Source organism: Chiloscyllium plagiosum, unplaced genomic scaffold (genome assembly GCF_037043375.1).
Source record: "Chiloscyllium plagiosum isolate Xiang-an unplaced genomic scaffold, Cpla_swu_hap1 HiC_scaffold_40, whole genome shotgun sequence".
Lineage (NCBI taxonomy): Eukaryota > Metazoa > Chordata > Chondrichthyes > Orectolobiformes > Hemiscylliidae > Chiloscyllium > Chiloscyllium plagiosum.
Genome location: NW_028270178.1, coordinates 11,073,561 through 11,099,749, shown reverse-complemented (window position 1 = coordinate 11,099,749; position 26,189 = coordinate 11,073,561). Strand labels below are relative to the sequence as shown.

At 43.1% G+C, this 26,189-nt stretch overlaps 1 pseudogene; it reads right to left on the bottom strand.

Annotated features, from left to right (window-relative positions):
* Nucleotides 1–1,246: 1,246 nt before the first annotated feature.
* Nucleotides 1,247–21,564, bottom strand: LOC148138312 (putative G protein-coupled receptor 139; annotated as a pseudogene).
* Between the last annotated feature and the right edge of the window lie 4,625 nt (nt 21,565–26,189).

Sequence of the window (26,189 nt, the reverse complement as noted above, 5' to 3'; positions counted from 1 at the left end):
TGTCTTATTCTCTCTCTCTTCCTGTCTCTCTCGCAGCCATTCTCTCCCACTTTCTGCCGATCTGTCTCACTCTCTCCCACTTTTTAAACTTTCTCTCTCTCTTTCTCTCTCTATCTCACATCCCCCCCGCCCGACAAGTTCTCCAATTTTCTCTCCCCCTCCTCTCTCACACTCTCTCCTGCCTTCTAACTCCTCTCCCCCTTTCCTTATTCGCTTTATCCCAATCTCTGACTCATTGTCTCAGCTTGTGCCTATCTACTCTGTCCAGCCCCCACCCCTGATTTTGCAAATCTCTGTCAGATCTCCCTCTCAGCGCATCTTCAATCTTCATCCTCATCAACGACGTTCCTCATCCCTGGAACCATTTTTGGAGATTGCTCCGAAACTCTCTCTCCAACGTGTTCACATCCTTCCCATAATGTGATGGCCACACTGTACCCAATTGTCCAGCAGGGTTCTAACCAGGGTATTGTACAATTTCCACTTCACCTCCCTACTCTGAATGGTCTGGGAAGAGTGGATGTTGGGGAGATGTTTCCATTGAGAGGAGAGACCAGGACCCGAAGGGACAGCCTTAGAGGAAAGGGAAAACCTTTCAGAACAGAGATAAGGAGAAACCTCTTCAGCCAGATTGTGGGGAGTCTATGGAATTCATTGCCACAGAAAGCTGTGGAGATCAGGTCATTGAGTATATTTAAGACGGAGATAGATAGTTTTCTGAGTACCGAGGGGATCAGGATTGTAGAAAGTGGGAGAATGGGGTTGTGAAACACATCAGCCATGATTGAATGGTGGAGCAGAGATGATGTGCTGAATGACCTAATTTCTGCTGCTATGCTATCTCTGATGATTTTAAAACTGAGCCATTGCTTTCCATAATTCACTCCCTTTTCAAATAGCAAAACGAGAGCGGTGTTTCCTGGGTACCTGGTAACAATCAGCTGTTAAACTGCCTTGCTGAAAGGAGAAATTTTGCTAATAACTATCACTGTTAAGTGGATGTTATTTGCAAATTCTGCATTTTTATCATTAACTTCAGTTTCAATTTCAGTGTGACTCAAATATTGGTACAGATTTCAGATGTCTGTCTGCTTCCAAACATCAACAGATTCAATAACTCGGATAGTTTAATGAGAGATTCCTGGGTTTATTCGTTCTTTTTCAGTGAAGTTTCCCTTCAATATTCGATCAAAAAACAAAAACTGAATTCTAAATCCATTGCATTTTGGCAGATTTCTATTGTGAACTAAAACATTTGCCATTTAGTGAAGAGATATTTGATACCACGTTTTAACTCTGATCTGAATTTCCTTTGGGTTAGTCCATAGATGCATGTGTTTGTTGATGAACTGAGAATCTGTAGCATGTATCCAACCTGCTGAACAATGTAAACTGGTGCATTAAAATGTTTGTTTTGGTAATTAAAATTCACCAATTGCCAGGTCAATGAATGCACAAGGTTTGTCATCCATAACAGTACGAAGTTGGCTGATATTGCAAACAATAAAATCATAGAATTTCTCCGGTTTTTCATTTCGGGATCACAGCATTTCTGTCTCTGTTCCAGAGATCTCTGCGCACTTTATTTTTTGCTATAATGTGCATGACAGTTAAAACATTGAAGAGCAAGATCAAACATATCGGGAATAAAGGGTTGACAATGCTTTCAATGCATTCATATGTCCTCCAGAAAGAAGAAGTCCAGTAGTCAGGTTTACCAATGCAGTGCCACGGAACATTGTTAATCACAATCATAGGCGTATATACAAAGAAAATAGGAATGCTCCGCAAACAACCTCCCATGAAAACAGCTGATAGTCCGGTAATTACTGTTCCCTTGTTAAAGTACCTGCGTTTAATGTTTGAATAACAAATAGCTGCACATCTATCGAAGGTAAAAGCTGCTGTAAACCATACACAGCAGTCAATAGACACAGAGTACAGAACATGTCTGAGAGAGCAAACAGGAGTTAAAAACAAGAAACTAATTGGGAAATACATATTATTAATGCGGTGTAGAAACACATCAGTCACCATCACAGCGAGATCAGCTCCTGCCATAGCCAACAGGTAGTACGAGTTACATTCAGAGAGACCACACTTGATGATAGAATTCTCAATAATTGTTCTGGCTGGAGGAACGTTGTCAGTTCGTGAAATTATTGAACAGCTGGAGTGTTTCTGAGTATGGATGCAGGTCAGCTCGTTGAGCTGGAAGTTTCATTTCCAAACGTTTCGTCACCCTACTGGGTATCACCTTCAGTAGGACTCAGGTGAAGCTTTGACCGGGACACACAGAAGATGTTACCTAGGATGGTGATGAAACGTCTGGAAATGAACCTTCCAGCTAAGCGAACAAACGTACATCCAGAACCTCAACCTGAGCTACAAGTCTTCTCAAAACTCGCTGTTCGTAAATATGGCAAAGTAGAACATTATGGAGGGAACTGGGACCTTATCCACTTTCGCTGAAATACTAGAAACTAATTCTGTGTTTTGAATGAACATAAAGAGCCCAATGATACAAAACCAAGTGAACCACAGCCAATGGATTCCATCTATGGTGCGCAGTCCTAACACATCCAATCGGGAGTGGTGGTGGACAATTAAACATCTCAGCAAAGGAGGTAGCTCCACTAATATCCCCGCCCACAACGATGGAAGAGTCCAAAACCTTCATGGAAAAGATAAAGCTGAAGCATTTGGGAGCAATCTTCAGCCAGAAGGACAGGGACGATGCACCAATTTGGCCTCCCATAGTTATCCCCAGGCAGATTTCAGCAAGTCGTCTTACGCTGTGAAAACTAGAAAGGTTTGGAGGCACTTGAAAATATATTCTACACCGGGACTTCGGAGAACTAGGAAGAAGGCTGAAAAGCAGGACGTCCAGGGTGGTTATCTCCAGTTTGCTTCCAGTTCCTCGGGCTGGAGAGGACAGGAACAGGGAGATAATGGAGTTGAATGTGTGGCTGGGGAACTGGTGCAGGAAGCAAGGATTTAAATTATTGGCTCACTGGGGCATATTTAGCGGTAAAGATAAATTATACAAGAGGGATGCGTTGCACCTTAATAGGTGGCAGACCAGCTTTCTGGCAGTTACGTTTGCCACTGCAACACAGCTGCGTTTAAACGGGGGGAGAGGATCAAACTGGAAGTTTAAGAAGGAAATTGAAGGGAAAGTTAGAACAAGAGAAGTCAAGAAAGACAACAGAGTCAATGGAGCAGAAAACTCAGAAAAGGGATCATGCCGTAAGGTTGAGTGAAATAGGGATTGATAGGAAGGTTGAGGGGAATAACAAATTTAAAATATTATATATGAATGCACGAAGCATTAGAAATAAGGTGGATGTGTTTGAGGTTCATTTGGAAATTGGCAGTTGCGATGTTGTGGGGATAACTGAGACGCAGCTTTAAGTGGACAGGGCCTGGGAAATGAATATGCAAGCTATACGTGCTATCATAAGGACAGACTGACTGGCAGAGGGGGTGGGGTGGCCCTGTTGGTAAGGAATGATATTCGGTCCCATGCACGGGGGGACTGAGAATCAGAGGATGTAGTATCAGTATGGATAGAGTTGAGAAATTCTAAGGGTAGAAAGACTCTAATGGGAGTTATCTACAGGCCCCAAAACAGTAGCCTGGATGTAATGTGTAAGTTTAATAAGGAGCTGAAATTGGCCTGTCGCAAAGATATTACTACAGTTGTTATGGGGGATTTTGATATGCAGGGAGACTGGGAGAACCAGGGTGGTACTGGACCCAAAGAAAGGAATTTGTGGAGTGCCTCCGAGATGGATTCTTGTGCTGGAACCGACCAGGGAGAAAGCAATTCTGGATCTGGTGTTGTGCAACAAACCGGATTTGATCAGGGACCTCGAAGTGAAGGAGCCATTAGGAGGTAGTGACCATAATACAATAAGCTATAATCTGCAGTTTGAAAGGGGGAAGGTACAATCGGAAGTGACAATATTTCAGTTGAATAAGGGGAACTATGGAGCTATGAGGGAGGAGCTGGCCAAAGTTCAATGGTGCAATACCCTAGCAGGGATGGCAGTGGAACAACAATGGCAGGTATTTCTGGGTATAATGCAGAAGATGCAGGATCAGTTCATTCCAAACAGGAAGAAAGATCCTAAGGGGAGGCAGCGGAGGCCGTGGCTGATGAGGGAAGTTAAGGACCATATAAAGCCAAAAGGGAAAATGTATAACATAGCAAAGATGAGTGGGAAATCGGAGGACTGGGAAGCTTTTAAAGAACAACAGAGGACAACTAAAAAGGAAATACGCAAAGAAAAAATGAGGTACGAAGGTAAACTGGCCAAAAACATAAAGGAGGATAGTAAAGGCTTTTTTAGGTATGTGAAAGGCAAAAAAATGGTTAAGACTAAAATTGGGCCAATGGAGACAGAAACGGGTGAATTTATTACGGGGAACAAAGAAATGGCAGAAGAGTTGAATTGGCACATTAGATCTGTCTTTACTGAGGAAGACACGAGCAATCTCCCAGATTCAATAGTGGCTGAAGGACCAGAACTGAAGGGAGTTTATATTAGGCAGGAAATGGTGTTGGAGAGACTGTTCGGTCTGAAGGCTGATAGGTCCCTGAGACCTGATGGTGTACATCCAGGGTACTGAAGGAGGCTGCTCGAGAAATCGTGGATGCGTTGGTGATCGCTTTCCAATGAGGATTGGAGAGTGGCTAATGTTGTCCCGCTTTTTAAGAAAGGAGGGAGAGAGAAAACAGAGAATTATAGACCAGTTAGTCTGACCACAGTGGTGGGAAAAATACTGGAGTCAATTATAGAGGACGAAATTACAACACATCTGGATAGCAGTAAGAGGATAGGTCAGAATCAGCATGGATTTATGAAGGGGAAATCATGCTTGAATAATCTTCTGGTATCATTTGAGAATGTAACTCTGAAGATGGACAAGGGAGATCCAGTGGATGTAGTATACCTGGACTTTCAGAAAGCCTTTGATAAAAGCCCACATAGGAGGTTAGTGAGCAAAATTAGGGCACATGGTTTTCGGGGCAAATTACTGACATGGATTGAAAATTGGTTGGCTGACAGGAAACAAAGGTAAAAACAATGACTGCAGAAGGTGGAAACCAGATTCTGGATTAGTGGTGCTGGAAGAGCACAGCAGTTCAGGCAGCGTCTGAGGAGCAGGAATGTTCACGTTTCGGGCAAAAGCCCTTCATGAGGAATACCTGGTGTTCCTGATGAAGGGCTTTTGCCCAAAACGTCGATTTTACTGCTCCTCGGATGCTGCCTGAACTGCTGTGCTCTTCCAGCACCACGAATCCAGTGACAGGAAACAAAGAGTAGTGATAAACGACTCCCTTTTGGAATGGCAGGAGATGACCAGTGTTGTGCCACAGGGATCAGTGCTGGGACCGCAGCTTTTTACAATGTACATTAATGATATAGATGAAGGTATTAAAAGTAATATTAGCAAATTTGCTAATGACACAAAGCTGGGTGTCTGGGTGAAATGTGAGGAGGATGTTACGAGAATACAGGGTGACCTGGACAGGCTAGGTGAGTGGACGGATGCATGGCAGATGCAGTTTAATGTGGATAAATGTGTGATTACCACTTTGGTGGCAAGAACAGGAAGGCAGATTACTACCTAAATTGAGTCAAGTTAGGTAAAGGGGCAGGAGAAAGAGATCTGGGTGTTCTTGTACATCAGTCAATGAAGGTAAGCATGCAGGTACAGCAGGTAGTGAAGTAGGATAATAGCATGCTGGCCTTCATAACAAGAGGAAAAAGTACAGAAGCAAAGAGGTCCTTCCGCCACTGTACAGGGCCCCGGTGAGACCACACCTGTAGCACTGTGTGCAGTTCTGGTCTCCAAATTTGAGGAAAGACATTCTGGCTATTGAGGGAGTGCAGCATAGGTTCACGCGGTCAATTCCCGGAATGGCGGGACTATCTTACGCTGAAATATTGGAGCGACTGGGCTTGTGTTCGCTTGAGTTTAGAAGGCTGAGAGGAGTTTGAGGCGTATAAGATTATTAAAGGATTGGACACTCTGGAGGCAGGAAGCATGTTTCCGCTGATGGGTGAGTCCTGAACCAGAGGACACAACTTAAAAATAAGGGGTAGGCCACTAGAACAGAGTTGACGAGAAACTTCTTCACCCAGAGAGTGGTGGGTGTGTGGAATGCTCTGTCCCAGAAGGCTGTGGAGGTCATGTCTCTGGATACTTTCAAGAAAGAGTTGGATAAAGCTCTTAAGGATAGTGGAATCAAGGGTTATGGGGATAAGGCAAGAACAGGATACTGATTGAGGATGATCAGCCATGATCATAATGAATGGTGGTGCTGGATCGAAGGGCAGAATGGCCTACTCCTGCATCTATTATCTATTGTCTATTGTTTATCGTCATTTATTGTATCCATTGCTTTCGATGCGGTCTTCTCTGCAATTGGGGAGACTGGACACCTCCTCGCAGAACATCTCTGGGACACCCACATCAATCAACTGCACCGGTCCGTGGCCCAATCTTTTAACTCCCCCTCCCACTCAGCCGAGAACATGGAGGTCCTGGGCCTCCTTCACTGCCGCTCCCTCACCACCCGATGCCTGGAGGAAGAACGCCTCATCTTCCACCTCGGAACACTTCAACCCCAGGGCATCCATGTGGACTTCACCAGTTTCCTCATTTCCCCTGTCTCCACCTTACCTCAGTCCCAACCTGTTCTACCTGCCAATCTTCCTTCCCACCTATCGACTCCACACTCCTCTCTGACCTATCACCTCCATCCCCACCCCCATCCACCTATTGTACTCTTTGTTACGTTCTCCTCAGCCCAACCGCCCTCCCATTTACCTCTCCACCCCGGAGGTTCCCTGCCTTCATTCCGAAACGTCGATCTTCCAGCTCCTCAACTGCTGGCTGTGCTTTTCCAGCACCACTCTAATCTAGACTCTGATTTCCAGCATCTGCAGTCCTCACTTTTGCGTGCATTGCTAATTGTTAATCCATCTTGCCTGTACAACTTTGGGTGGTTGGTGATGCTCCAGCGGCCCACGACAATGTTAAAAACAAGACAACTTGGGACATGTTTATCAAACAAAAGATGGCTGAAAGGATATGATAGTTACATACAGATGGTCGCAGCTAGACTTGTCTCCATGTAGATACACTGGATAAGATGAGATTCTCTGCAGAAAGAAATGTCATGGAAATTCATCAGGTTCGAAACTTATAAGCATTCAAATTAAGGACATTTTTGTCAGGCCTAGTTTAGCCACAATTCCATGCTTGTTGTCGAGTAAAATGTAGAAGGAAAAGTCTGACCAAACAGGATTCTGAACTACTTACATTAATTGTAAAAATCAAAAGTGTCTTGGATAAGTGTGTGTATAAAATGGTTAAACATGGTTAAGAGAAAACTTGACTACAGCAATTTACTGAAGTGTGGGTGTTTGTTAACATCGAACATTCCAACGTAGTACAGGCCTTTCAGCTCTCGATGTTGCGCTGGCTCGTGAAACCAATCTGAAGCCCATCTAACAAATACTAATCCGTTCTTGTCCATATGCCTATCCAATTATTATTTGAATGCCATGAAAGTTGGCAAGTCCATTACTGTTGCAGGTAGTGTGTTCTGTAACCTTACTACTCTCTGAGTAAAGAAAATACCTCTGACATCTGTCCTATGTCTATCACCCTCAATTTAAAGGTATGTCCTCTCGTGGTAGCTATCACCATACTTGGGAAAAGGCTTTCATTGTCTGCTTTATCTAACCCTTTGATTATCTTCTATGTCTCAAATAAGTCAACTCTCAACCTTCTTCTCTCCAGTCCCTCAGCTTTTCCTGGTAAGACCTTCCCTTTATACCAGGCAACAACCTAGTTACTCTACTCTGTAATCTTTCTAAGGCTTCCACATCCTTCTTGTAATGCAGTGACCAGAACTAATAATCAATACTCCAAATGCGGCCGCACCAGAGTTTTGTACAGCTGCAGCATGACCTCATAGTTCCTTCCCTCGATCCCTATACTAATAAAAGCTAACACTCTGTATGCCTTCTTAACAACCTTATCATCCTGAGTGGCAACTTTCAAGGATCTATGTACATGAATATCGAGATCTCTCTGCTCATCTCCACGACCAAGAATCCTATCATTAGCCCAGTATTCTGCATTCCTGTTACTCCTTCCAAAGTGAATCACTTCAGATTTGTCCCCATTGAACTCCATTTGCCACCTCTCAGCCCACTCTGCAGCTTATCTATGTCACTCTGTCACCTACAACATCCTTCACCACTATCCACAATTCTACTGACCTGAGTGTTACGTGCAAATTTACTAATCTATCCTTCTATGCCCTCATCTAGGTCATTTATAAAAATGTCAAACAGCAGTGGTCGCAAAATAGACCTTTGTGGTACCCCACTCGTAACTGAACTCCAGGATGAATATTCCCCATCAGACACCACCCTCTGTCTTCTTTAAGCTCGCCAATTTCTGATCCAAACCGCTAAATCACCTTCAATCCCATGCCTCTGTATTTTGTGCAATAGCCTACTGTGGGGAACCTTATTAAATGCCTTACTAAAATCCATAGTCATCACATCAACCATTTTACCCTTATCCACCTGTTTGGTTACTTTTTCAAAGAAGTCAGTAAGATTTATGATGCACAACCTACCCTTCACAAAATCGTGTTGACTATCCCTAATTGATTTATTCCTTTTTAAATGATTATAAATCCTTTCTATTAAAGCCCTTTCCAACACTTTATCTCTATTATCTGTCTCATTCTTGGACACAGGCATCTCCATCAAGGATGAACACCTCAGCACCTCACTCTGCCTCAAACCCACAGATAACCTCATGATGCTACACTCCTCCAGCTTCCACCTGAAACATATTGAAACTGCCGTCCCTTACGGACGAGTCCTGCGCCCACACAGCATCTGTTCAGATGAAGAGGAACATGGCGGGCACTTAACAATACTCAAGGATGCCCCCATAAGAATCGGGCAGGATGCTCAACTCATTGACCACCTGTTCCGACCTGCCACAGCACAAAACTGTAATGACCTCCTCAAGAGATAGATACAAGCTGCAAGCGACAGGGTAACCTTTATTGTCCAGTACTTCCCAGGAGCTGAAAAACTACGCCATGTTCTTCATGATCTGCAACACATTATCAATGAGGTTAAGCACCTCACCAAGACCTTGACCCACACCTCCACTGCTTGCATTTAAACAACCGCCAAACCTCGAAAAGATCATTGTTTGCAGCGAACTGCCCAGCTTTCAGGACAACACCATGCAACCTTGTCATGATTGATGCTGTAACACGTGTCAGAGTGTGGACATGAATACCACCATTACGTGTGGGACAGCTCCCCCCATGTCCGTGGCAGGTACTCAAGTGACTCGGCCAATGTTGTCGATCTCATCCATTGGGAAAACTGAGCAGAGGCTACAGCAATGGATGAATGGGCGCAACACAGCAATCAACAGACAAGAGGGTTCCCATCCAGTCGGAGAATACTTCAGCTATCCGGGACGTTCGAGCCCTCACACGTTTGTGTGACTATCCTCTAAGGCAGACTTCAGGGCAGGAAACAGCGAGAAGTGGCTGAGCAGAGGCTGATAGGTAAGTTCGGTATTGGTACACGTTAGGATGGTCTCAAAACGAACCTTGAGCTCATGTCACTCGACAGTTGACCCCACTGCACTCCACACACACACACACACACACACACACACACACACACACACACACACACACACACACACACACACACACACACACACATATATACACACACACACATATATACACACACACACACACACTCTCTTGCAGACCCTCTGTCATACATAAACTCACTCTCATCCGGTCACACAAACAATCCCACACTCACACACACTCTCTCACAGATACACATAACCTCCCATCACACACACACAGCCACATGCAAACACTCACATATAAGTTTGTGGGGTGAATTTGCACTTGTGGAATTACATTTTTGTTCAAAAACTACATGAATCCATGCAAGATTCTGTAAATCCCTTTTGTACATTAGAATCAGTCTGAACATTGGGGCACAGACTGCCTTATACATGAAACCTCACACGTTCAATGAATTATCTTGGCCGACATGGCACCTATTGTTAAAGTTCACTTGAGAATGTAACTTTAAGAAAGTTGTGGAAGTTACATATGAAAGAACAGAAACCAACATGCTCATTCTAAGAGATGAGAGATTTAACAATCAATCCAGGACTTTTACATGAGAAAGTTTCAGTTAAATCACACTGTAAACTTTAGTTATAAATTCTGTGTCCGACACAACCACCTGATGAAGGAGCAGCGCTCTGAAAGCTAGTGCTTCCAAATGAACGTGTTGGTCCATAACCTGGTGTTCTGTGATTTCGAACTTGATTCTATAATTCCCAGGGTTGTCTCTGCTCCCTCTCTTGAACAAGGGAACAACATTTGCTATCCTCCAGTCTTCTGGCACTATTCCAGTAAACAAAGATGACATAAAGATCAAATCCAAAGTCTCAGCAATCTCCTCCTTGGTTTCCCAGAGAATCCGGGGATAAATCTCATCTGGCCCAAGGGACTTACCTATTTTTACACTTTCCAGAATTGCTAACACCTCCTCCTTGTGAACCACAATCCTATATACCTAGTAGCTTCTATCACATTATTCTCCTCAACCACATTGCATTTTACCGGTGTGAATACTGCTGAGAAATATTCATTTAGCACTTCCCCTATATCCTCTGACTCCATGCTCAACGTCCCACTGCTGTCCTTGATTGGCCCTAATCTTACTCTCGTCATTCTTTTATTCCTGAATTACCCAGAGACAGCCTTAGGACTTTCCTTGATCCTATCCGCCAACAACGTCTCATGTCACCTCTTGGTTCTTATTAAGTAGTAATAATGATCTTAGTCAGAGTAGTAAATGGAGAAGGAAGGAGAAAAATCAACAAGTCTCACAACCTGCTGCTCGTTGGGGTCCCCTCGATTGATGGCTCATCTGGAGGGTTAGGTTTGTTTCTGGCACCTTTCCTCATGCTGGTGTGAGGTAAAGTCCAACTCTTGAAATGAAACTCTCTCTGTCTCTTATACAGTGTAATAAACAGCTTACGCAGGAAACAACTATCAAACAAAACCAAACCGAAGGTGCTGTCTTCGGCCCGTAAAGGAATGTTCACATGAATCCTTCAAGGTCATGCGACTGTCAAATATCATCATTACCTTTCCAAACTTATTTTTAGGTTTTGTTCCTTCCCAACTTGAACCTTCTACATACTGCTTGACGAAAGTTTCCTGAATGCATTTAACAAATTCCACCCCATCTCAGTCCTTAACGCAATGGCACTGCTGATGATATTTGACGGTGCATGTTACAACTCCAAATGCAGGCACAAATCAGTGATAGCTGCATGAGAACGTATACTGAAAGCATGTAACCTACACCAGAAAATTAAAAACTGCAATAAAAATAACCGTCATCAAGATGAATAATTTTAGAATACGGTGCATGATGATATTACTGACTACAGTGGCCTGTTTCGTGAGATTAGGTTCAGCAGCTGCCAACTGATTAATCATTCGCAGAAGCTTCTATGCATAATAAATGTACATGGTTCTACAAGGCCAGTTGTTTGAGGACAATAAAGAATGTGGAACATCCAATGGATCCCACTACCTCCAGCCCATTGCTATACCTGAGATCTGTAAAGTGTGAGGCAGTGTACAATTTAATTTCTGATGGTTCACCATAGCAGGATATCAACTGTTCTAGTCCCTTAACAGTGTTACTCTGATTTGTTTTGGTTGTTGGAAAAGCTAAGATTAGCCCAGCCTAAGTGTCCACCATGGTTAGCAGATCCTAATATTGTTATTGTAATGGTAATGAGCCAACATATTCAATCTGCCAGATATGAGCAGGATGTTCCTTCCACAGGTGTAAGGAACATTTGGAGCATCTGGCATAATTGTTCAATCAACTTCAGGACACAAGTTTGATGATAGAGCTGGCAAAAAATGAGTTTGCAAAAACCCAAGTCATGTTACTAGGTCGTAACATTGGACATGGATAGATAGCCATATAGGATGTGAGAACAAATCTTATTGAAGAGTTCCCCATACCGTTCACAAAAATTGATTTGTGCAATTGGCTTTTTTTGGCAGTGGTACATGTTTTGCCTCTTGTCATTGCTCACACTGTCAAAAAGTCTCAATCTTGCTGATGGAGACGAACTATTAGAGTTACTTCCGGTGGTAGGTGAACCTTTAAAAGCAAGGTTTAGTGGGCCTTATCAAACTGAAATAAAACTGAATGAGGCTAATTATTTGATTCCCATGTAACATAGAAGGAAAACTCACACAGAGTGTGTTGTGTGATTTTGTTCAAATGGTATTTTGATGGGGAAGGATACCAAATGCAAAATATGTTAATTTTTGCTACATAGCGTGAAGAACTAAATTCAGAAGATACTGATTTTGGCATTGCTAGAATTAAATCAGACAATGTGGCTCAGGGATGAGCAGGACTGGCAGCTTAATGTTCCAAGATACAAATGCTGCAGGAAGGATAGAAAGGGAGGCAACAGAGGAATGGGGGAGGCATTTTTGTTAAGGGACAGTATTAAAACACTGCTGAGGAAGGATATTCCCGGAAATACATCCAGGGAAGTTATTTGGATGGAACTGAGAAATAAGAAAGAGATGCTAACCTTATTGGGATTGTATTATAGACCCCCTAATAGTCAGAGGGAAATTGAAAAACAAACTTGTAAGGAGATCTCAGCTATCTGTAAGAATAATAGAGTGGTTAGGGGAGGGGATTTTAACTTTCCAAACATTGACTGGGAATGCCACAGTGTTAAGGGTTAGATGGAGTGGAATTTGTGAAGTGCGTACAAGACAATTTTCTGATTCAGTATGTGGATGTACCTACTGGAGAAGGTGCAAAACTTGACCTACTCTAGGGAAATAAGACAGGGCAGGTTACTGAGGTGTCAGTGGGGGATCACTTTGCCAGCGACCATAATTTTATTAGATTTAAAATAATAGTGGAAAAGGATATGCCAGATCTAAAATTTGAAGTTCTAAATTGGAGAAAGGCCAATTTTGACGGTATTAGGCAACAACTTACAAAATCTGATTGGGGGCAGGCGTTTGTAGGTAAAGGGACGGCTGGAAAATGGGACGCCTTCAGGAATGAGATAACGAGAATCCAGAGAAAGTATATTCCTGACAGGATGAAAGGGAAGGCTGGTAGGTATAGGGAATGCTGGTTGACTTAGGAAATAGAGGGTTTGGTTAAGAAAAAGAAGAAAGCATATGTCAGGTACAGGCAGGAAAGATTGAGTGAATCCTTAGAACAGTTTAAAGGAAGTAAGAGTATATTTAAGAGGGAAATCAGGAGGGCAAAAAGGGGACATAAGATAGCTTCAGCAAATAGAGTTAAGGATAATTCAAAGAGTTTTTACAAATACATGAAGGGCAAAAGAGTAACTAGGGACAGAATAGGGACCCTCAAAGATCAGCAAGATGGCCTTTGTGTGGAACCACTGAAATTGGGAGAGATACTAAATGAGAATTTTGCATCAGGATTTACTGTGGAAAAGCATATGGAAGTTATCGATGGTAGGGAAATAGGTGTCGACCTCTTGTAAAATGTCCAAATTACAGAGGAGAAAGTGCTGGATGTCTTGAAATGGTTGAAGGTGGATAAATCCCCAGGAACTAGTCAGGTGTACCCTAGAACTCTGTGGGACGCTAGAGAAGTGATTGCTGGGCCTCTTGCTGAGATATTTGTATAATCGATAGTCACAGGTGAGGTGCCAGAAAACTGGAGGTTGGCTAACGTGGTGCCACTGTTTAAGAAAGGTGATATGGACAAGCCAGGGAACTATAGACCAGTGAGCCATTATGTCGGTGTTGGCAAGTTGTTGGAGGGAATCCTGAGGGATAGGATGTACATGCATTTGGAAAGGCAATGACTGATTAGGGATAGTCAACATGGCTTTGTGCGTGGGAAATCATGTCTCACAAACTTGATTGAGTTTTACTGAGGAATTAACAAAGAGGATTGATGAGGGCAGAGAGGTAGATGTGATCTGTATGGACTTCAGTAAGGCGTTTGACAAGGTTCCCCATGGGAGACTGATTAGCAAGGTTAGATCTCATGGAATACAGCGAGACCTAGTCATTTGGATAGAGAACTGGCTCAAAGTTAGAAGACGGAGGGTGGTGGTGGAGGGTAGTTTTTCAGACTGGAGGCCTGTGATCAGTGGAGTGCCACAAGAAACGATGCTGTGTCCTCAAGTTTTTGTCATTTACATAAATGATTTGGATGCAAGCATAAGAGGTACAGTTAGCAAGTTTGCAGATGACACCAAAATTGGAGGTATAGTGGACAGCGAAGAGGGTTACCTCAGATTACAACAGGATCTTGATCAGATGGGCCAATGGGTTGTGAACTGGCAGATGGAGTTTAATTCAGATAAATGTGAAGTGCTGCATTTTGGGAAAGTAAAACTTAACAGGACTTATACGCTTAATGGTAAGGTCCTAGGGAGTGTTGCTGTACAGAGACCTAGGAGTGCTGGTTCCTTGCAAGTTGAGTCACAGGTAGGTAGGATAGTGAAGAATGTTTTTGGTATGCTTTCCTTTATTGGTCAGAGAATTGAGTACAGGAGTTGGGAGGTCATGTTGCAGCTGTACAGGACATTGGTTCAGCCACTGTTGGAATATTGCATGCGATTCTGGTCTGCTTTCTATTGGAAAGGTGGTATGAAACTTGAAAGGGTTGAAAAAAGATTTACAAGGATGTTGCCAGGCTTTGAGGATTTGAGCTATAGGGAGAGGCTGAACAGGCTGAGGCTGTTTTCCCTAGAGCGTCTGAGGCTGAGTGGTGACCTTATAGATGTTTATGAAATTATAAAGGGCATGGATAGGGTAAATAGGCAAAGTCTTTTCTCTGCGGTCGGGCGTCCCAAACCAGAGGGCATAGGTTTAGGGTGAGAGGAGAAAGATATAAAAATGACCTACGGGGCAACGTTTTCACGCAGAGGGTGGTACGTGTATGGAATGAGCTGCCAGAGAATGTGGTGGAGGTTGGTACAATTGCAACGTTTAAGAAGAATTTGGATGGGTATATGAATAGGAAGGGTTTGGAGGGATATGGGCCTTGTACTGGCAGGTGGGACTAAATTAGGTTGGAATATCTAGTCGGCATGGATGGGTTGGACCGAAGGGTCTGTTTCCATGCTGTACATCTCCATGACTCTATGTCTCTTATCAGAAACTGGAATAAATTGTTGAATTCACTTCCAGACGAAAATCAACACGATCAAAAAGAGCTAGGAGAATATCATGGATTCCTCTGTGGGAGTACTACATTTATCTGAATTTATCTGAACTGGGAAGTACTAAACTGATTGGGCATGATGTAGATATAGGGAGTGCTTTTCCAATTAAGCAACATCCGTAAAGGCTTAACTCTCTAAAATTCACACATGTTCCAAAAGTGATTGGAAGCATGCTCACTGGTGACATAATCAAAGTGAGTTGCAGTGAATGGAGTTCACCATAAGGGATCCAACAGTTGTGTGTGGACCTTTGAAAATCCAAAGCATTTGTCACCTATGTACATGAATTGAAGAATGTATTGAGAAGGGTAGGAAAGCGACTTACATTTCTCATGTTGATTTAATCAAAGGATGGTAACAGGTAACTTTATCTGTAAAAGCGAATGATATTCCATGCTTCATGTCACCAAATGGACTTCACCAGTTTTTAGTCAAGCAATTTCATATGAAAAATGCACAAGCCACATTTCAAAGATTAAGTATTAAGGTAAATTTGGAATTAATTGATCATATGGTGTCCATCAATGATCTGGTGATTTTTGGTCACAGATGGAGGGAACATTTGGAGCATCTGGCAGAATTGTTCAATCAACTTCAGGAAACAAGTTTGGTGGTAGACCTGGCTAACAATGAGTTCGCAAAAACCCAAGTAACATTCCTAGGCCGTACCATTGCACATGGATAGATAGCCCTGTAGGATGTGATAACAAATCTTATTGGAAAGTTCCCTACACCGTTCATAACGATGTTCCACTGACTGTCGATTTGAAGAAATGCAGAAATTTTTAGTGGATGAATAAATGTGAGGATGAATTTCAAAGCCTAGAATCTGTTTTCCCCACTGCCCTGTGTGAGCAACACTCAATTGTGCAAAGCCATTCATGTATTCGATGACCATTGATGCACATGACGTGGGTGTTGTTGCTATAATCTTACAAGAAGATGGCAAAAGAGAATGGAGAGACTTAATTTCATGTCGAGGCAGAACCGCTCACGACATTTAAGCAACTCTTGGATAGTCACAAGGATGATAGTAAATTGAACGGTATGTCAATTTGTTCCATCTTATAGCAGGATAAAGGATCGCCACATCAAGGGTCAAAGGGTCTGTATTGCGCTGTATTGTTTTATGTTCTATACTCAATTGAGACCGAATATCTCCTAATTCTGATGGTTCGTTTTTCATGGTCTCCTTTATATTTCGTCCGAATAAAAGTGTTGTGTTAATAATTCAAATTATTCATGCCTTTCTAGCTCTGAATTTCAATGCTACATCCAGTGCACTTGCCATGTCAATCAAATGCATCTTTCACAGTTCACTTAAATCTACCATTTGCTGGGATTTCTTTGCTATTTCCATTGCTTTGTTTTCAACAAGCTCAGAATCTATTAATATTCTTTGAATATTAAACCATATATTAATATTAAACCAGGACCCTCATCTGTTAGTTTTCTTTGTGTGTGTTTATAATACCACATCTGCATCCTCCTTTCCCCTTTCTCAATTCTTGTATTTAAACCAATCTGATCCAATCTATTCCAAACATAACTGATACCAATCCAATCTAAGTCAATCCCATCTCAGCGAAAGTGAGGACTACAAGACGCTGGAGATTAGAGTCAATTGTGTGGTGCTGGAAAAGCACAGCAGGCCAGGCAGCATTCAATAAGCAGGAGAATCGACGTTGTGGGCAAAAGCCCTTCGTCAGGAAATCACATCCAATATAACCTCATCTAATACAATATAATCTCATCAAGTCCCAAATCGATCTAATCTGATCTAATCCAATCCATTTGAATCCAATCCTATTCCAGATGAAGAGCGCACTTGACCCTGTCATGGTCTATGAGGCAGTGCTCTGGAGATCAAAGCCGTCAGGTCGGGCAGCACTTTTAGACAGAAGCAGAAGCAGAAGGTGCTGAAAATGATCTGATTCCGATGGCCTTTCGTCTGAATGTCAACTCTGATTTCTCTTCACAGATGCTGCCTGACCTGCTGAGCTTTTCCAGCACGATTTGTCTTTGTTTCTGATTTACGGCACCTGCAGTTCTTTCAGTTTTCACCTTTCGAAAGGCAACTAGTGGAATTGCATGTTGTCACAGATGGATCAATGAGAGGCCGTGTCTGTGTTTTGTAGAGTGACACCTTGTTTCAAAATGTGAACAATGAGCCTTTGGAGCAGATCATCCTGGTACGGTCTGCACATAGAGGACAGAAGTCACGGAGAAGACTCAAAGCAATGGGACTACGCCTGCCATTTCTCATCCCCCATTTCTGACACACCAGATCTCCTATCTTCACCCCGTCTTCCGTAACTGATGTAAGACTCTGAGCTGGATCTGCCAGATGTTAACAATGACAGTCAGGCAACATAAGAGAGAGAGAGCTTCGGTATGAAAATGGAAACCGAACGCCCACGGAGGCAAACGACCGTGACTGAAAGTTAATAACATTTACACAAAGAAGCCAGTGGCAGGAGAGGTACGTACTTTCATCTGAACATAAAAAAAGTGACTGAAATAAACATTGGTCCTTTAGAGGATGATGGGGGGATTTTGTAATTAGATATGAGGAAATGGCCAAGGCATTGACCAGGTATTTTGTGTTGGTCTTCACAGTGGAGCACATGAATAACACGCCAGAAATTGACAAAGAGATGAGAGTAAGTGTGGACCTGGAAGCAATCATTATCACGAAGAGATAATGTTGGGCACGTTAAAGGAGCTAAGAGTAGACAAGTCTCCTGGCCCTAATGCAATTCGGGCCAGGGTGTTAAAAGTGATGGTGGGAGAAATAGCGTACGCACTTATTGCATACATATAGCATACAACATTCAGTGAACTCTGGGTCCGTTCTACCAGGTTGGAAACCAGCAAATGTGATGTCACTGTTTAAAAAGGAAGAACGACAAAAGGTGTGGAATTATAGACCAGTTGACATAATGCTTGAGGCTATTGTCAAGGAAGGAATAGCAAGGCATCTGGATATATATTGTACCGTTGGGCAGACACAGCATGGGTTCATAATGGACATGGCATGCTTAACTAATCTTTTGGAATTCTATCAAAACATTACAAACACAATGGACAACAGCGATCCAGTAGATGTACTATGGCTATATTTTCAAAAGGCATTCAACAAGGTGCCCACACAAAAGGCTGCTGCATAAGATAAAGATGCAAGGCATTATGGGCATTTTATTAGCAAGGATAGGGGATTGGTTAACTAACAGGATGCAGAGTGAGAATAAATGAGTTCTATTCTGTTTGCAATCCTTGTCTATTGGTGTGCCTCAGGAATCAGTGTTGGTGCTGCAATTATTCACAATTTGCATAGATGATTAGGTTAGATTAGATTAGATTACGTACAGTGTGGAAACAAGCCCTTCAGCCCAACAAGTCCACACCGCCCCGCCGAAGCGCAACCCACCCATACCCCTACATTTACCCCTTACCTAACACTACGGGCAATTTAGCATGGCCAATTCACCTCACCTGCACATCTTTGGACTGTGGGAGGAAACCGGAGCACCCGGAGGAAACCCACGCAGACACGGGGAGAACGTGCAAACTCCACACAGTCAGTCGCCTGAGGCGGGAATTGAACCCGCGTCTCTAGCGCTGTGAGGCAGCAGTGCTAACCACTGTGCCACCGTGCCGCCCATGATTTGGAGTTATAAGGCCATGTGTATTGAAGTTTGTGGAATACGCTAAGATGAGTGGGCGGCACGGTGGCACAGTGGTTAGTACTGTTGCCTCACAGCACAGTGGTTAGTACTGCTGCCTCACAGCGCCAGAGACCCGGGTTCAGTTCCCGCCTCAGGTGTGGAGTTTGCACATTCTCCCCGTGTCTGCGTGGGTTTCCTCCGGGTGCTCCGATTTCCTCTCACAGTCCAAAGATGTGCAGGTTAGGTGAATTGGCCATGCTAAATTGTCCGTAGTGTTAGGTAAGGGGTAAATGTAGGGTTATGGGTGGGTTGTGCTTCGGCGGGTCGGTGTGGACTTTGGGCTGAAGGGCCTGTTTCCACACTGTAAAGTAATCTAATGAGTCATAGAGCAATGTGTGAGAGGACTGTGACTCTCTGCAAAGAGACATCGGTAGTTTAGGTGAGCTGTCAGATGGAGTCCAATGTTAATAAATGTGAAGTCATTTATTTTGGGAGGAGAAACAGTAAAAAGGACTATTGCTTGACTGGTTAAGCAATATAAAATCATTATATTCATTTTATTTTAGAAGAATGAGAGTGGATATTACGGAAACATATAAAATTATCAAGGGAATAGATGAGGATGTTTCCACTGGCGGGTAAAACTAGGATAAAAGTGCATAGCCTCAAAATTAGTGGGAGCAGATTTCAGACTGAATTGAGAAGGAACTTCTTCACCCCGAGGGTTGTGAACCTGTGTAGTTCCCTGCCCATTGAGGTGGTTGAGACTTTCTCAGTAAATGTTGTTAAAGTTAAGATAGATCATTGTTTGAGCAGTAAAGGAATTAAGGTTATGGTGAGGGTAAAAAACAATGACTCAGGATGCTGTATTCCTGATGAAGGGCTTTTTCCCGAAACGTCAATTCTACTGCTCCTCGGATGCTTTTCCAGCACCACTAATCCAGGTTATGGTGAGGGGGCGGGTAAGTGGAGCTGAGGCCACAAAAACATCAGCCATGATCTGACTGAACTGGGGGAGCAGGCTCGAGGGGCCAGATGGCCTACTCCTGCTGCCAGGAATATTTATGTTCCTATTTTCTAAGTAAATTACTTTCTTACCAGATGAAATTAGCTGAAATCCCAGTCCATGGAGGATGAATAGAGACTGACTGTCTGTTCCTGAGCTACCATGGAACACGCAATGAGACATCCACCTAAACCTTTCCCACCTTCGAAAGATCATGCCCGATGCAAACTGTTCTTTCTTTTCACTGAGCCACCCTACCCATATCACTGTTTGGTTTCCGATCAAACTTTTCAGAGATGTTTTTATATGGCCCTGGAGCAGTTGGGATTGATCCCACGTCACATGGCTCAGAGACACCGACACTGTAATATGGTCAATAGCTCCAGCTTTATTCCACTTGGTATCCCACAAGATTCCTATTGCTCATCACCCACTATTCTTTCATATATCCGTCATTGTCTGATGAGCACTGCAAATTGTTATTTTCCAGAATTGATGCTAATTCAATTCGAACCCATCAGTTTTAAATGCCCATCGTGAAAAGCAATTATTGTGTCCTTCAAGACCTTTATATCAGATCCACAAGAGATCAGCTTCATTACCTGAAGTTTAATCTTTGACCTCCCCTCCCCTCCTTTTCCGATTAATAAACTGAACAATAAATTTCAGTGGATATTTCACTGAATTCATCACATGTTCTCTGAACTTGGGCAGAGTCACTCCATAAATCAAAGAATTTGTGCAGCAACTTAAATTGCGGAGCATATATGCGACATGTTTAAATGTATATTCACCGTCACTATCCAAGGCAGCATCAGCATCAAAATAATATAAAATGTACCACAACCACAGAAATATGAAATTGGCGGATATGGTGAAGAGTAATATCATTGACTTCCTCCTACTCTCCATCTCTGGGTCCCTGTGATTCTCACCCTTGTTCGGGCACATTAATCACTTACGGACTCGATTGGTCACTAAAATTTGACTGATTGTTAGAGTGTTGAGTAACAAAATTAAAGCAAATGGGAATATTGGAGTTAAAATCTTTTCAAATAATTTATATCCTCTCCACACAGGATCAGCATAATATGCTTTTGAATTATCACAACCCCATGGTATGTGGTCAACAATCCTTTTATGTCTAAATCTAAAGTAGATGGGAATGTTTTTTAAACAGAGCAGAATGCTTGATGTCGCTAGAACCACAGCCACAGTTTTCTTGGTACAATACTTCAATTTTAGCTTCTGACAGCAAATAGCAACAAATCTATCAAATGTGAAGGCGATATTGAACCAAACAGAACAGTCGATGATTGCACGACGTAGGACATAACGTACACGACACACAGAGGTGATGTTCAGGAACGTTGACGGGAAATAATCATTTTCCACTTGGCTGAGTATGATCTCAAAAATAACGAACAGCAGATCTGTTGTTGCCATGGCAACCATGTAATGCCTTGTACAGGCGGAGATTCCGCATTTTTCTCGGGACAGGATCACCATTGCGAATAAATTAACTGGAAGAAACAGAAAGGAATTTTGTTGGAAATTGCTGATAAAACAATGTTCGTTCCTGAATCTAGGTGGCAAATGCTGTACTTTAGCAATTCGAAGTTTTGAGTCGGAAACAAGACTGAATTTAAATAATGATAAACATGATATTAGCGGGCATCACAGCTCACTGGATCATATTCGGCTTGTGTAGAGTTCTGCAGAAAAGCCATATCTGAACGTAAAAGTTTATCTCTGCTTCTCTCTCTCCACAGGCGCTACCAGACCCGAGCAATTTCTACAGCAGCTTCAGTGCTTCTTTTAAAGCTCCATCATCACAGCATTTTGCTTTTAAATACTTTCTATATAAAAGGGACGTTGGTATAAAATGCTCCCAGGAAGCACAAGTGCAGTATAATATTAGGCAGCAGAACAGAAAAGGATTGATTCCATCTTAAACTCTGATTTCCTCTGTACTGGGGAACTTTTTATCAAATTCACATTACTTTCTCATGTAATAGACCCTTGTCCTTCTAGGATCATTCCCCATAGCCGCAGAAATGGGCGGCACGGTGGCACAGTGGTTAGCAATGCTGCCTCACAGCGCCAGAGACCCAGGTTCAATTCCTGACTCAGGCGACTGACTGTGTGGAGTTTGCACGTTCTCCCAGTGTCTGCGTGGGTTTTCTCCGGGTGTTCCGGTTTCCTCCCACTTTCCAAAGATGTGCAGTTCTAATTGGCCCGTCATGTTAGGTAAAAGGGGTAAATGTAGGGGTATGGGTGGGTGGCGCTTCAGCGGGTCAGTGTGGACTTGTTGGTCTGAAAGGCCCGTTTCCACACTGTAAGTAATCTAATCTTAAAAAAAAGATTACACGTAAATAGATATCCTGGATAGCAAAGCAAGTTTAATGAAACCAGGAAACTCAGAATTGTTTCTTCTGAAATGGTGGGACGATGATTGTATTAGCAGGCTGAGAACAGTACTTAGGCCGTTGATTTCAATTTGCTTTTCACATCAAACAATAAAACAGCAAGTGGAAAGTGTATTGACAAGACTTACTCCCTTTCTTTGAGGTTACACCTTTGGGACAATTCAATGGGTGGTGGATTTATACCATGAATAAGAAAATGCCGAGTGGTGATCCAATTGATCTCTTTAAAATTGTTACCCATTTCCAGAGTCTTGTCTTCATAAATCTACCTTTTGAAGCCTCTGATGCTGCTTGACCAGCTATGTTTTTTCTTCCAGCTGACTCTCCAGTATCTGCAGGACCGTAATTTCCCTTCCCACGTAGTTAAAGATGCCCTCCAACGCATCTCGTCCACATCCCGCACCTCCGCCCTCAGACCCCAGCCCTCCAACCAAAACAAGGACAGAACGCCCCTGGTGCTCACCTTCAACCCTACCAACCTTCGCGTAAACCAAATCATCCACCGACATTTCAGCCACCTCCAAACAGACCCCACCACCAGGGCTATATTTACCTCCCCAACCCTTTCCACCTTCCACAAAGACTGTTCCCTCTGTCACAACTGGTCAGGAACCCCTACAACCCACCCTCTCATCCTGGCACCTTCCCCTGCCACCGCAGGTATTTGCAAAACCTGCGCCAACACCTCCTCCCTCACCTCCATCCAAGGCCGTAAAGGAGCCTTCCACATCCATCAAAGTTTTACCTGCACATCCACCAATATCATTTATTGTATCCGTTGCTCCCGATGCGGTCTCCTCTACATTGGAGAGACTGGACGCCTCTTAGCAGAGCGCTTTAGGGAGCATCTCCGGGACACCCGCACCAACCAACCACACCAACCTGTGGCCCAACATTTCGACTCCCCCTCCCACTCTGCCGAGGACATGGAGGTCCTGGGCCTCGTTCACCGCCGCTCCCTCACCACCAGACGCCTGGAGGAAGAACGCCTCATCTTCCACCTTGGAACACTTCAACCCCAGGGCATCAATGTGGACTTCAACAGTTTCCACATTTCCCCTTCCCCCACCTCACCCCAGTTCCAAACTTCCAACTCGGCACTGTCCCCATGACTTGTCCTGCCTGCCTATCTTCTTTTCCACCTATCCACTACACCCATACCCCCGACCTATCACCTTCACCCCCTCCCCCACTCACTATTTTACTCTATGCTACTTTCTCCCTATCCCCACCCTCCTCTCACTTATCTCTCCACCCTTCCGGCTCTCTGCCTGTATTGATGATGAAGGGCTTTTGACCGAAACGTTGATTTTACTGCTCCTCGGATGCTGCCTGAACTGCTGTGCTCTTCCAGCACCACTAATACAGAATCTGGTTTCCAGCATCTGCAGTCATTGTTTTTACCATCAAATTATGTTACATAGTAATGTGGTAATAAATATAATTACAATTAGATTATATATAGTAATGTTGCAATAAATATAACTTTAAATATATTATATGGTAATGTGGTAACAAATCCTTCTAGATAGAAAACAAAGTTTTCCAACTTCACAATAAAGCAAAATATGGTAGAAATCAGAGATGATCTGAGGACTTAATCTGTGAAAATGTTTACTCTGTGTGAGAATGGGATGGTGATAGATGTACTCTGATAGATCGTACAGGAACCATAAGGAACTGGTTTTGACGCTTCCAGTTTATGCATCCAACTCCACCCAAAACACGTTAAATGGCAAAGTCGCACTTTGTAATACAATGTTGTTAGGGTTCAGTGTTAAACTGCATTCTGCCTGAGAATGTATCCCCTTACAAGGAACACCAATGGCGTTTTACAATTTAATCATATAGGAGAACGTGAGGACTGCAGATACTACAGATCAGAGTCTAAAATTGTGGTGCTGGAAAAGCACGGCCTGTCAGGCAACATCGGAGGAACAGAAGTGTCCATGTTTCAAACATAAGCTTTTCCTCAGGAATTGATGAAGAAATTATGCTGATGAACACTTCAGTCATATACACAACTGCACAGAATGAAATAACATGATACCACAATGTAGTAGTGCAGGAGACTGTTGAGGCAACAGAATAAAGATGTACAAAACTAATATATTTGACAATATCCTCATACAAGTTTAGAATTGCTTTTCATTCAACTTTGACAACTATGTCAAGTCACCAGAGTCCTGCTGAGCGATCGGGATAGAGTTTACTGGTGGCGTTTAATTCTGATGATCACTGAGTAATGCCTCAGGGTGAGGGATGTGATTGAGAAGGACAGTTCTTCACATTAACCCCTCCACATGCAGACCCAAAACTGTTGGTATCACCCTGTGTCAAAAAACAGTGTTCCAGCCAACTGAGCCAAGTGACACCCACCACGTCCACACTATTAGTGAGTTGTGTAATGTTGTCACTCACAGATAACAAGAGAAGCTCGATCTAACACAAATTGAAACATCTTATGTTATAATGTGTTTGCAGGAACTTACCAGGAATACCAATCACACCAAGGATCAGATAGAATATTTTCCTGATGGTCTGAATGGGGCGGTGCATCTTCTCCTTGAACTAGGACAAGTAATCGCCCCAAGTTAGATTAGGATCTGTTACATACTGGGTGCTTTAATTATATATGCTGCAGAATCTCCTTGGAGACACAGAGTTGACATATCTGTCAAGTTGTTTTTTTCTGAATTTTTACGTGCGCAGATCCCAAGAGCTGACACTAATCCTGGTGACTAATCGTTGACAGCTGAGATTGAATCAGCCCCATTCCATCCCCTTAAGGATGGAAACCTCTGTTCATATTTAGTATCTTATCAGAGCTGGAAGCTGTTTGCAACTCATCTTATCCTAATTCCAAGATGGACTTCACTTACACGACCATACAACTAACAAAATTCTAACATCAGAGAATCCATTCAGTTTTATTGAAGTCAGATGTTGTGTTTTGTTTTCTTTTTATCTCGGGATGTTCCATTCAACATTTTCCAACAGAGCACTGAACTATTGAACAAGTCTTGTCTGTTTGGGCTCCCTCCAGGAGAAGCTCAGGTGATCTCACTCCATCAGTCTACCCACCTTTGCTCTGTCTCCCATAATTGAATGGTTTATTCAACATGTTTCAGATTCAATAAGTTTCATCACATGATGTATGAAGACATCGCTGATCCTAACATTGTCATCCATTGAAATATATTTCCATCAATTAGCAGTTGATTTTATCATGAATTACCTTGACATGTATGCTCAAACCATCAGGAAATATATAAATGCCAGATTCATCAGCCGTACCCACAAGGTAGAGCAAAACATCACCTGTTCACAACGCAACGCCATCCAGGCTCTCAAAACCAATCACAACATTGTCATCAAACCAGCAGACAGCATTTCCCAGGAGCTGAACAACTTTGCGACCTGCAACACATTATCAATGAGGATGAGCACCTCGCCAAGACCTTCCCCACACCTCCACTGCTCACGTTAAACAATCGCCAAACCTCAAGCAGATCATTGTGTGGAGCAAGCTGCACGGCTTTCAGAACAACTCCATACAACCCTGTCACGGTCAGAATGTGGACATGGATACCACCATTACAGGTGGGGACACCTCCCACCGTGTACGTGGCAGGTACTCATGTGACTCAGCCAACATTGTCCATCTTATACGTTGCAGTCAAGGATGCCGTGAGGCATGGTACA